Raw genomic sequence first — 12,987 nt, forward strand, 5'->3', positions numbered from 1 at the left:
CCAGATAAATAAATATTTGATACGCTTTATGTCGATTTTTTTTATTCAGTGGCTGTCTTTACCCAGGCGTATTTTTGTTCTTGGCAGTATTTTTTATTCAGTATGGTTACAGTAATTGAGTTTAACTCTCCCTTGACAATTGCTCTTTGCAATAAGCAGCTGAACCCATTGTTTCCCTCAAGTATAATAAAAACTTACTTTCAAGTTGGAGTTCAGAGCAGGGTATCATTTAGATATTCCACCGAGTCTGTATTCAGACAAATTACATAATAAAACAAAATGTATTCTTTTGGATTAAAAAAAATATTGTATTGTTGAAGAAATGGCATTTTAATTTCCTTTAACTGAAAGGTGATTTTATTTTTTAAAAATAAAGTTTTATTTTATTTATTTGATCTTTAGGTTTTGTTCTTGTTTCATAATTATATATCAGGGTTACCCATTTTAAATGTGTGACATAATATGAATTGCTTTTTAATTTTCAATGCAATTTAAAGGATGGAGAAAAGAATTATATCTGACTGAGAATTATGGGTAACTATGTATATTCACATATAAATGTTCATACAGAACACATTTTTTAAAAAAAATTGTGTCTATGTAAACGCAGGGGATATATTTTCATATTAGGGAAAATAAGTAATCATACTCATCTTGGTTGACTGACATATTACTTCGGATTTATTTTAGGTTTGATCTTATGATTGTGTCACATTACTCTAAACATTTAATCATGTGATAATAGCTTTTCCAATATTTTGGATGAGGAAGATCTTATTTTTAAATGATACATGTTTGAATGATAAGCAATACAACTCAAACTTTTAGATAAGTGTGAAATATTTTATTTTCATATTGGCTAGATTTTAGTTCCAGAGAATGAGGCTATTCATTTGGAAGAGATGCTAGCATGCTTTTTATATTAGAAATTGGCTCAAAGTGCACTCTTAGAATAATTGCACTTTTAACTCATTATTTCATTTTCTTTGGGTTCATATGGTACAAAATTGGCTTTATGCAAATGTGGTTTGATAGAAATAGAAGCAGAGAGTGAAATGTTGATATTAAAGTGTTATTTTTGTGGAGATACATGGTTAAAATGCTGATTTGGAGTATTGAAGCTGAAGTGTTTGAGCAAACATTGTGAAATTTATTTCCAGCATGATGATTGATACCAATCCAGATCAATTTTGTCTAGTCTTCTGATAAGTATTGCAAAAAGTTAACAGTGTGATGGCATACCTGAGAAGACAGTGCAGGGACTTCTGCTTCTACCCCAAAAGCAGAATGGAAAAGTCTTAACTAGTTGGTACCTTTTCTCAACAAAGAGAAATTTAGATCTGGTATTTCTATTTGATTGTTGGTAGAGGAAGCCAATCCAGTGATGAAGAAGTTCTGTTTCTTCCCTTCTTTACTTAGGGAAGACAACAAAAAACCAAGATAGTTGGTTTGCTGCTTTTAAAATGCAGTTTTACAGTGAAATATTCTTCCTCTGATGGCATATGAATCTGCTGTTATGTCTGTGAGATAGACATTGAAAGTGGATCTTCTGCATATCATTTTGAAAATGCTTATTCATCCCCTTGCCCCAGATACATTGGTTAACTGTAAAGCGGATGTAACCAAATAATGAGGTGAATGAACCCTAACTGTACACGCAGCCTTGACATAAATGAAATGCACAGCATTGTAGCAGGTGAAGTGAAGCATTGTCTATCTGGGCTGTTTTTCTTGGCTGCAACTCAGATTGTGTGGGGGATCCTAACCTCAGGCACAATGGCATTCATAAACAGCAATGCACACACTGCTGCTCTTTCTCCAGCAATGCATAAATACTCATTTTTAAATGAAAAACAATCTTATTAAATACCATTCATTCATATCTGGATTTACAGATGCTTGTTACTTTAAAAAAAATCTGCCTAATAGTTTTTAGCTGTAACTGGGGAATGTGTAAAGCATATTTAATCTTAACAACATTCCTAATAATTTAAAAGATATGAATAATGTATCTGGTAGTAAAATACAATTTCAGAAATGAAATTTAATAAATATTGCATAGTTACTTATTGCAAACAATTAAGAATTAGAGTTGTAAAAATAACATTAAACCTTAAATGATATTTATGCATTGCTTAAGTCATGTTAAAATAGATTGATCATTAGTTTAGTTAAAATATGTTAATTATTATTAACGCCATTTTTTAAACTTTTTTGAAAACCGAAACTTAGTCAATTTAAGACAGTAAGTCTGATGATTATTGAAATGATTTGTTTATTCTGCTTTAGAAACCTGCTGTAAACATTGAGAATATATCTCATTATTTCATTTTGACCTTTTTAAAAAAAGTGCTTATTGCAGGAGATAATAATGGGTTCATTACAGTTTGGGGCTCATCTGCTGTGACAAAAGTGCAGTTACCAAATCATGGTAATTACTTTCACAGTATTTTTCAGGGAGGGGGGGATGTATTTTAAGTGTGGTAATCAATCACTGTTGTAGCCTTTCAAATTCTAGGCCATGCTTTTAGCTGCTAACCTTAACATACACACACCATAATAGAAATTAGTATGAATGGTTAAATGTTAATGAGCTATAGTGCAGTCCCTTCATGCTATGCTAATTTATGCATTTTTTAAAAATGTACTACAATGTGTCTTCAAGCTGAATGGTTACCACCCTCCTCTGTAATAAATCATAATCTACCCCTCCTTCCTCCCAACCTCCAAAATCGAATATTAATATAATTTGAGATTTAACTGGTGGAACAGCCATCAGGACAGCAATGCCCTGCAGCTGAAATAATATTTAAAATAGAAGAGATTTGACATTTGATAAGTCAGTGGCTTGAAATACCCAGTTGTACTTAGCTAATTCAGTCCTTAACCTCTGGTTTCAAATAAATCAATTACAGTCGATTCCACTTCAGTTCAGAAGTGCATGAGGTTTTCAGTTAATTGAATACATTTTATTTGCTAGGAATATTCATTTATCCAAACCTTTAAATATAAAGGAGTTTTCTTTGATTGTCCGTGTTAAATTTAACTGCATAATCCAATCAAGACATGCTTGTTTGCTTGGATTCTCTCTAAATTCTATAATGGATAGCTTGTTTTCTTTACAATGCATACCTCAGCAAATTGCAATTTTGTTGAATTTTGTTTAAAACAACTGTGGTCTTAGATCACTTAAGGTGAATTTAGATTCTCAAAAACTAGTGAAAGTTAGTCCTCAGGTTACTATTTAGGATAAGTTTGTAGAGTAAGACTGGAATTCTGAAATACTTATAGAATGAGATATTTAGTTTAGTTATATCTGATTTGTTGACAAGACTGTTGATTAAACTCCTGTCAAAACTAGGTTTAGGATGTTATTTACTTTACAAATAAACCCCAAGAAAACAAGGCACATCATCTTAACGTATTCTCAAGTATTGTCTTTCCTAACCTGGTACCACAAGATGTTTTGAATTACATCTCCTAAAATGCTCAGCCTGCATAGCCACAGTGGCAGGAATTTTGGGAAATGTAATTCAATACATGTGGAGTGCACAGAGCATTACCCAGCCATCTCGGAAGTGATAGAAAACCTGCCCTCATTGCTGTTTTTTGGCACAATGATGGCTGAATAACTTTAGACGATATTGTAAATTGCTAGTGGGGAAACGACCTAAAGCTTGAGGATGTTCCTTTAGGTTCCTGCTCCAAAGTAAACTCCCACTGATGTTAGAGCTTTATTCCCTAGCAATAAATTGAAGGTATATAACTAGCATGTGAGAATACAATCCTATATAGATTTATTAGAAGTTAAGTGCCGGTGTAGATGGAAATTTACTTCCAGTTGAGCCTGCGGAGTTTTGAGTCATAGACAAAAAACAAAGCACATTGATTATTGTGGTGCAGGACAGCAGTCTAAATAAGCAAATGAATATGCTTATTAAAAAAAAGTTTGCAGCAGAAATAAAACGGGAAGTCAGTAGTTTAACGAAATTAAGCATGCAATGAATTTACAATTGCTTCTGACAATGTCCTTTTTTGCCATTGAACTCCTTGGTGTTCACCATTCAACCAGAAAGACTCAGTTGCTTGCTATCTCTATTACATGATCAATTATAGTCCAAACCAGGATATAATGAGAAGGTTGTCATTAATTTAGTGGAATGTGAATTGCATAGATCTCCATACCATTTCATCCTTGGGGTTCTTATGCTTGGTGTTACTAATACCAATATTGCTAATACTGCTCATATAACTTTATAGTAATTGGTAGTGGTTGCAATTTGGGGGGGGGGGGTTCCAAAAAGTTTCACTACCTTATGGCAGTGATGCATGAAACAAATTTGTAAGGTAGGTCAATAAAGTTCATCCTAAATTGACAAAGTTTTGGAATAACAATTAATTGAAAGCCACTTAATGAACTTGAAATTGATTGCAAGAAGTTCCTGGTTCATCTCCCATCTCTACTCTAAAATTATAAATAGAATATTGATGAAGGAATAAGTCAGTCATGTCCAGAATCATAATTGTTTGAAGGGCGTTGTTTGCAGACTGTCCTCTCTACAGTGAATAAGAAGTCCTCCCTATTTCCTATAAAATGCCTAGACACCCACATCTTTCTTCTAAAAGCAAAATCGGGCGTCCTCAAACTTCCCTATAACTAGAAGCGCTGGACTGCCATTCCAATCCTTTTGTTGAGGTCGGCCAATGTCAGAGAAGGAAGCGAGTTAAGGAGACTTAGTTTACAATTGCGCATTGCTTCTTTGCTGGGGGAGAGTTTCCAGGTCTTGGGTCTGCACCGGCCGTAATTTGACTGTTTTTGGGAACAGAGAACAACCGATTAGCGCCTCTTTGCCTCTTTCAGACCTGACGGCACACTGAACGTGCCCAGAGGATAATCGGGTTAGACAACTGCTGGGAATCAACATCTGCTCCTTTTCCCACCTCCATTTCAGCCCTCTCCCCTTTCCCACCCCGTTATTGAAAAGCAGGCAAGGCTTGGCTGGGGGGTCAGGGCTATAGCACCGGGGAGGAGCATTTCGATCCAGGCTGGAGGGGAAAATGCGTGGGAGATAACAACAGATTTTTCTTGGCCGGTCTCTCTTCTGCAACAGCGAGGGACCAAAAGGTCCGGAGAGATGCTTTCCTTTCTCTCCCACGCAGCGACTCCGGGTTTTCTTCTGGCCCGAAGAAAACTTTGGGAAACGCGGCAGGAGGGCCTGTAAAGCTCCCCACCCAAGAATTCGCTCCTCAAACCCACGTGGTTACACCTGGTTACTTTGAGGAAGCAAGCAAAAGAACAGGAAATTTGTTGCTCCTTCCTGCGTTCCCGGTTAAAACAACCATCCTGTTGGAAAAAAAGAATAGCTTACAGGGGAAGTTTCACTGAGTTGCTTGTGTGTATTCCCAGCTCACAAAAAGGCCTTGCCAAGCTCTAGAATAGTTGGAGCACAACATGCATAATTTTCTAGCAGTTTATTATAACATTTCTGCTGCGAGAAAACTGAGAGTGACCAGGTTGGGGCTATGGTGAAATTACTCTAAACGGTGTTGGTGTTTGGGGTGCCAAATTCTAGATAAAAGGAATATGTAGGTAGGGAGAGCATATGGAGAAAAAGTTTTCTTGAGGGTGTATATAGGGTTTGACTTACCTAGTAGTGAGAAGATAGACAAATTTGTGCAGATAGCATGATTTCTTTTTCTGAGCCAGGAAACCTGGCTGAAAATAGATGTTCCATTTCTTTTTTATAATGTACTCAATGTATCTTACTCATTTTGTTCAATACGTTCCCTCCACACCACTAGTTATGGCTATAGTTATGTATTAAATAAAAAATCATAGTAGTCTGTCTCCCACCTGAACCACACTGTAACCCAATTTGAGTAACCCTGAGGCTGTAGCCCATAACACACCTGCTAAATTCACTCAATGGCACCTAATTGAAAATAAACATGCTCAGAATACCAGATTAAATGCCAGCATTTTGTTGAGCTGGGTTGGAGATTCCTTACAACAACTGGTGATCTTCAGATGTTTGCATTTCAGCCTCCATCAGCTCTGTTGCAGAGCCAATGCTATTACCTTCCCAAAAACGTGGGGCCATCAATTTGGGGGGAGATGCTACTGGCTCCCACAGCCACCATGACCAGCAGTTATAGGTTAAGATATTTGCATTCCTGAACATCTTCTAATTTGCTGAAATTGGAAATGTTCAGCTACCCAAGGAAGGATATATGTGGCAATGTAGAATTGTTTGGGTTGATGGAACAAAATAATTTCTGTTGCATTGTAACAAGCCAGATTGCTTCAGGGATTTTGATAGTAGGAAGGGATTCCTGATTTCTATGCTCTAGATAACTTGTTGGACTCTCTATTTCAGAATATCTTATCCTAACCAGAATATGTTTCAGGGTGAGAGTCAGCCAGGGGCTACTGCTTTGCTTTGTGGGCAATTTCAACATAAAAGATGCAATTGCAGGTGATGGGAAAAGTTCCCAGCCTAAGCACTGAGAATGGCCAGCCAGAGTGGGCAATCCTAGCAGAACCATTAGCTTGGCATTAAAATACTTGGGAGCTCCAGTTGCCCCCTTTGATTCAGTGAACTCTGTGAGAGACAAAATCTCATGGTGTTCCAGCAACTGGAAGGAGTGGCTCATTATCAGAGACCCAACATCTTCTGCAGAAAAAAGTCTTTCAGGCAAAATGACAAATTCAAAATGCATCAACCCCCCCACCCCTTGTGACAGTATTGGCAATTTGCTTTTGGTTAAGTAGCAGTCTTTAAGCTTGTGTTCCAAAGTGGGGTGGGTGGGGAGATTGAAGCTACTTGGGGTGAATGTACTGTTTATAATAAATATTTATAGAAAAAACATTATGAAGTTATCCTTTGCTTAGATTGCCAGTATTTTGGCAAACTAAATCTAATTCTTCATATCAATTAGTACTTTTTGTTCTGTGTCAGGTTCATATATTAGTATGTCTGTATTACCAACATATGGTTCTTAATTATATTAAAGGCAGAACTGGTTCAATTTTTGGATTAGTAAGAGGGTAAAATAGTTCTAGATTTACATAAACCTCTTAATCCTGTGTGGATTTACTCAGAAGCAAGTCTTGATGAGTTCTGCAGTTTATTATATCCTAACTGTGGTTGCATCATGCCTTTTTGCTCTTGGTCCTTCCTGAGTTAGAAGTCTTATATTCTTGCCACCACCACATGCTTTCTTTGTATTCCAATCTAGAAGCTGAACACTGCTTTGATTAAGTAATGTTTGTATAGGTGTGTGTACCTTAGGTTTTTAAACCAATTCCCTGTTTAAAAGAAGGAACATATTCCTTTGTTTTGGAAATTCCAATTCTGACATTTTCTCCCTCTTTCCTATATTACACATATCAAAAGTTTCTAGCTGGTTATGCAATTGGGAGAGAAGGGCAGGGAGTGAATTGTTTTACCGCTCTGGTTGGCACCTTCTTTTTAGATTTTCTCTAGCATTTTGTGATTACAGCACTATTACAATGACTCCCCTTTGCCAATGTTATTTGGAACTAATTTCAATAAACAAGTTTCCTGTAGATTATAGAGTTTGGTTCAACCATGGTTTGAAATATATCTGCAAAAGTCTTAGATTCTTTTTAGTAATAAAGTTGTGGCACTTTTTTTTTAAATGACGGTGGCCATCTTACTACTTAAAGTTAAAGTAACCAGGTCTAGAAATTCCATTCAGTGCCATTTCACTGAATACACATATTGTTTCTTTGGCCATAGGTTTCATTTGGTGGAACTCTGGGTTTTAAATGTGCAGTGGTGGTAAGAATGATAGATGTGCAAATTGTAGAAGTCTGTTTATCCGCAAGAGTAGTTTTATTAGAAATATGTCTCCCTAAATGTAAATCTTAAAGCTTTATTTACATTACTTGTTTTGCCATTGCTCAGTTCATTTTACTAAGATCTTCTCCAAGCACTTGCCCTCACCAATTGGTATGATTCTAAGTTTGGCCTTATTTAAACTAATTGAAACCAATGGGATTTTAATTAGATACAACTGGCCAGTCTTATATGAATGAGTTAATTCTAAAATATGATTCACAAATTAAACTATAGTTGGTTTAACCCAAGTTTAAAAAACATTGTGTTCACCCAGCAGGCTAAACTAATACAAAGCAATGTGAACTATGTGAGTACAACTAAATTCAGTTCCATGATTAATTAATTACTCCTGTTCCTATCATTCCTTCTTTGCTAATTCACCCAATAAATTTCTCTACTACATCAGTAATCCTGGGTATGTGACTCATACGTAGATGGCTTCTAGAGATGCTTTGGGGCAGTCCCCAGAATTCCCAGTTGTAATCCCAACACAACCTAGGAGAAGACCTTAGGAAAAGACTGGTGGGTTAATGTTTTCCATTCTGCTTAAGAAAATAACCAGCAATTTCGGTAACAGATTAAGCTCTGTTGTTGAGTTTTTGGTTTCAATACTAGATGGTGATGATAATTCACCTATATAGGCTTCAAAGAAAGAAAAGGGAATTCAACTAATACCTCTTCATTATTGATGTGTTAAGCATTTTACATCCTTTTTAACATCCTACTTTTTTAACCCTTACTGTTAATTTATCATGTTATCCCTATGGTGTGAATTGCTGTTATTATTAACTATCTCCTTAATTTCAGTGGCATCTTAGTAGATGTGATTTTTTAAAAATGAGGAAGGAAAGTGCCCCACTGCCATGTGTTATCACACATGACCATGCTTCATCTGAATTAAACAGAGAAATTCCACAGCATCCTTTGTTTCCTCAGATCCTACACTCTTCCTTGGAGAAATAGTTTACCTTGGTTTGCCTGAAGTCACAATCAGATGTACTTACCCAAAAATCAGTCTGATTACATCTGATAAAGCTTATCCTAAAGTCTACTGCATAGTATTATGTCCAAGACAGGAAAAAGCGTGCCCACATCTCTTAAGTTCTTTCCTGCAATGAAAAGTTGGGACAATTGGGGTAGGGGCAGAAAGAGAAGCACTCCTGAAGACTCCTTGTGGTTTTTAAATGAAGACATGAACCTTTCCTTCTGAGACTGCTACGGCCAGGACAGCTTAAAAACCAATCCTGCCCAATTACCCTTTTTTTCATCTTTGCCAGAAAGGAAATTCATGCTGTTCAAGTGAGATAGAGACAAGACCTTTACAAAGACCAGCAGAAGGGCTCAGGGCATGCCAAAACCTGAATTTAACTTCATGCATGGAGACGCCCTTCCTCCACCATGGAAAAGCAATCAAAGGCCCCCTCACAGATTTAAGCATTATCACTGTTTTGCTTTTGAAAAGGCAAGATTGGCTTTTGATTGCTGCAGGGGTGCCCCAGAGCTAGGCAGAAGCATGATCCTTGATTCCATGACTCAGATTCAGCTCCTGCAGAGAGAGATTCAGAACCGACTGATTACTGGTTTCCCATCAGTGTCAGAGTGAGGTTAAATCCTGGCCTCTCTTTTTCTCCCCTCCCCTCCCTGCCTGGCCTTCTCCTGATATTCCAGGTTCAGCCTCTTTTCCTGGCTCTCATTCTCCCCAGCCAGTCAGGGGAGAGTTGCCCCAGGCCAAACATATGCTGCTTTCCTCCATAGCACTAATCCACCTTCAGCGTGGAGGAATAATTGCTCGAGTGGCCATGGATTCAGGGCGCTTTTGTCCCTCACTGGCTTCCATCCGCTTGGCATACGCCATTTCAATCAAAGGCTTTCTCTCCCACTGTCTGCTTTTATCAACCCCCAGCCTCAGCAAATGAGGGAGGGGCCCAGGAAAAGGAAAGAGAAAACCAGACAGTGAGGTTCAACTTCACTGTGTCACGGGTGAAGGGGGCAATTTATGACAGTTGGGGGCATGAGCAATATGTGGATCACTTCTGCCGTCTCTGTATATAAATATAGTCTGCCAAAAAGGATCTTTTCTCATTGATACAAGCTTGACAGATTCTCCAAAGGAGGCTTGACTCGTTCTCCATATCAGCTACAACATTCAGTTTAGCAGAATTTCTCAAATCTGGATCTACTGTGGTGAGGAATGGAAGAGGAGACGGGGGAAAAAAACCACCAGATAAAATAAATCCAGTGGTTTAGATCTTCCCCTGAATTTGATCTCTCCCAGTCAGAGAACACCACATCAAACTCAAGCTGCTTGTGGTAGAAAAAAGGATCTGCAAACTGCTTCCACGTTGGGAAGCAGTTCTCTTTGACTTAAGGCAGGCTTTGCCTTTATATCTTAGAGAAGAATGTCAACCACAGAAAGCCTTCTCCTCATCATGAAACAAATAATGCTTAACTTGCATTTGTAATATTGGAATAGTCATTATAAAATATAAACAGTAACAAATGCCCTGAACTTGCTTATTGCTGCTTTGAAAATGAATTGGTTTGCTCTTGGGCTGGTACCCTCCTATTAAGATATCTTTGTACCTTGTCTACTGAAAAATGTACTTTTGTAATTTTCAATTTACATACTTCTTTCAGTTCTGGTTCTGAAATTAACTTGGGTGGTAAAACAAACCGCATTGCATGACCATAACATTTAAACTTATTTTCTAAATATATTAGCCAAATTTAGACAAACTCCATGAATAAATGTTTGGGTTTATTTATTCCATAAAATAGCCAGATATGTAAACATAGTTGATCTCTCATTTTATCAATGGCATAAGCCTTTGAGATTAGATTAGAGTGAAAAGTAAATTATTGGCTCAAGTTTACTCAGTGGAGATTTCAATGTGGTTCTGTTTAGTCCTACTTTAACATTATAATCATTACATTGCTTCAATTTATGGAGCTATGCAGTTACATAAAACATATCTATATAATATCCCCAGGGATTTGGATATAAAGTCTTTAGGTCAGGTTTAAAAATACTGTTTAATGTTGGGATATACTTCAAACCTGATCAATTTTTCTATAAAATACATTATCACATGGTAGAATGTATTCCTCCCTCCCCCATGCCTGGAGTCTGAAAGTACAACTTGCCCACAGCACACATTTATTCATTCCTTTTTCTCTTTGTGAAGTAGCAATAGCACTTAGACTTATATACTGCTTCACAGTGCTTTACAGCCCTCTCTCAGTGGTTTACAGAGTCAGCATATTTTCCCCAACAATCTGGGTCCTCTTTTTACGGACAGAAGGATGGAAGGCTGAGTCAAACTTGAGCCAATCAGGATCAAACTGCTGGCAATTGGCAGAGTTAGCCCACAGTACTGCATTTTAACCACTACGCCACCATGGCTCTGGCCTTACTTGTGAATAGTTTCCATGCATGCAAGAATGGTTTATTAAAAACAACTAAACCCCTCAGATGCCAGGCATGAGTGCCATTTCTAGTAATGGTTCTTGGGCCCACATATTAATCAGCTACTGGAAGGCAAGCAAAGTCAGTAAAGTCATTGTTTCTCAGTGGCTTGCATTTTTAGGTTACAATATTTGAGAGGAAGCTTTGGTTTCCTCCTTTGGTTTTCCAAGAGTTCTGAAACTCTGTCAAAAGGGTGGGGGTGGGGATTGAGCTGGGACTTTAAAACTGACAAGTAAAGATAGGTTGGACAGCCAACGGAACATCTAGTGCAGTCTGTATCTATTACTGCTAATACTCCTCCTTCCTCCCCATCTCAGCTAGTTTTAGGAAATGAATCAGAACATCCTTCCGCCGCGCTCTTAAGACCTTTTTATTCCATCAGGTTGGCCTGGCCTAATCTTTTCCCTTTTTTCCCTTTTTAAAATGTAAATTTTAATCTGTTTTAAATTATTGGGGTATTTTAAATCTGTCTTGGGCCAAATGGTTTAATTCGGTTTTACTTTGTTTTTAAATTTTGTATTTATGTGTTTTATCTTATGGCTGTTCACCACCCTGAGTCCTTCGGGAGTAGGCTGGTATATAAATGAAATGAAATGAAATGAAATCCACAATTAGAAGACAAAGTTCTGGTTTTGAAACTTCTGGAAGTAAAATGAAGTGAAATTGCATAGCAAAATCTGTCTCTCTGCAAAAACGGTAACACACCCTACTAAATGCATTCACATCCCTTTACTACTGGTACATATCTTTATTTAAATGACCTTTAACATTTATCTAAGCTGGTGTTTCCCTTTCCTCCTCGTCCTCCTCCCCTCCCTTCCTAGGAAAAGCCTAATATCCTATTTATGAAATAAGGTTTGAATCTATTACTTTATGACTAATCTCCCCTGCAAGCTTCAGAAGGGGAAGATAGTTTTAAAAAAAGGTATATTCACAGGTCAACCTCAGTCTTAGTCATTAGCTTCACTTTTACACTGTACCTTCTCTGTGCTTTTATAGCATGGTTTTCCATCATCATATATTCTGTGTACTTTAGAAAAGTTATACCTTGTTTCTTGGGTGACAGATTCCCAGAGCAGCTTGCATGAAGCCAATACAAGTCATCAACGTTCTAAGATTATTGGCTTTTCTAATGTGATCATATGACTTGATGATGACAGGTTGGGGAAAGTGGCTGTATAGGTTAAAGTTATTTGTGCCTGGAAATGGAATGGTATTCGCTATTGTTGCTTCAAAACTGGGATATTATATACAAGATGCCTCTCTGTGTTTAACATACCACCTCCTGATTTTCTTCTTGACTGTTTCAAAGGCATTGATTAAAACTGATTTTGTGCTATTAGCTTGGTGTCAACTCTTTGCCACCACATAGATGGACTTTGTACAAGATGATTTGTCTTCACCATGGCCCTTCAGCTCTTCCAATAGGGCACCTCTAGTTGCTGTGATTTTCAAAGGTATGGTGCCTGGTATTTGGAAGTCAAAGAAGATTAAGTTAAATCACATCTTCACTATGAAATCCCTTATGTGAATTTAATCCCTTTCAGCCCATCACCTGCAATATGCATGGAGCGGGAAGTGGCTGAAATAATGCAACTTACTAACGATGATGTGATAATTGGAAGCATAATTGAGCTGTGAAATGCTTTGTGCACT

Source organism: Pituophis catenifer, unplaced genomic scaffold (assembly GCF_029215685.1).
Source record: "Pituophis catenifer annectens isolate HBS135680 unplaced genomic scaffold, rPitCat1.0.hap2 SCAF_3, whole genome shotgun sequence".
In the NCBI taxonomy this organism is placed as follows: Eukaryota; Metazoa; Chordata; class Lepidosauria; order Squamata; family Colubridae; genus Pituophis; species Pituophis catenifer.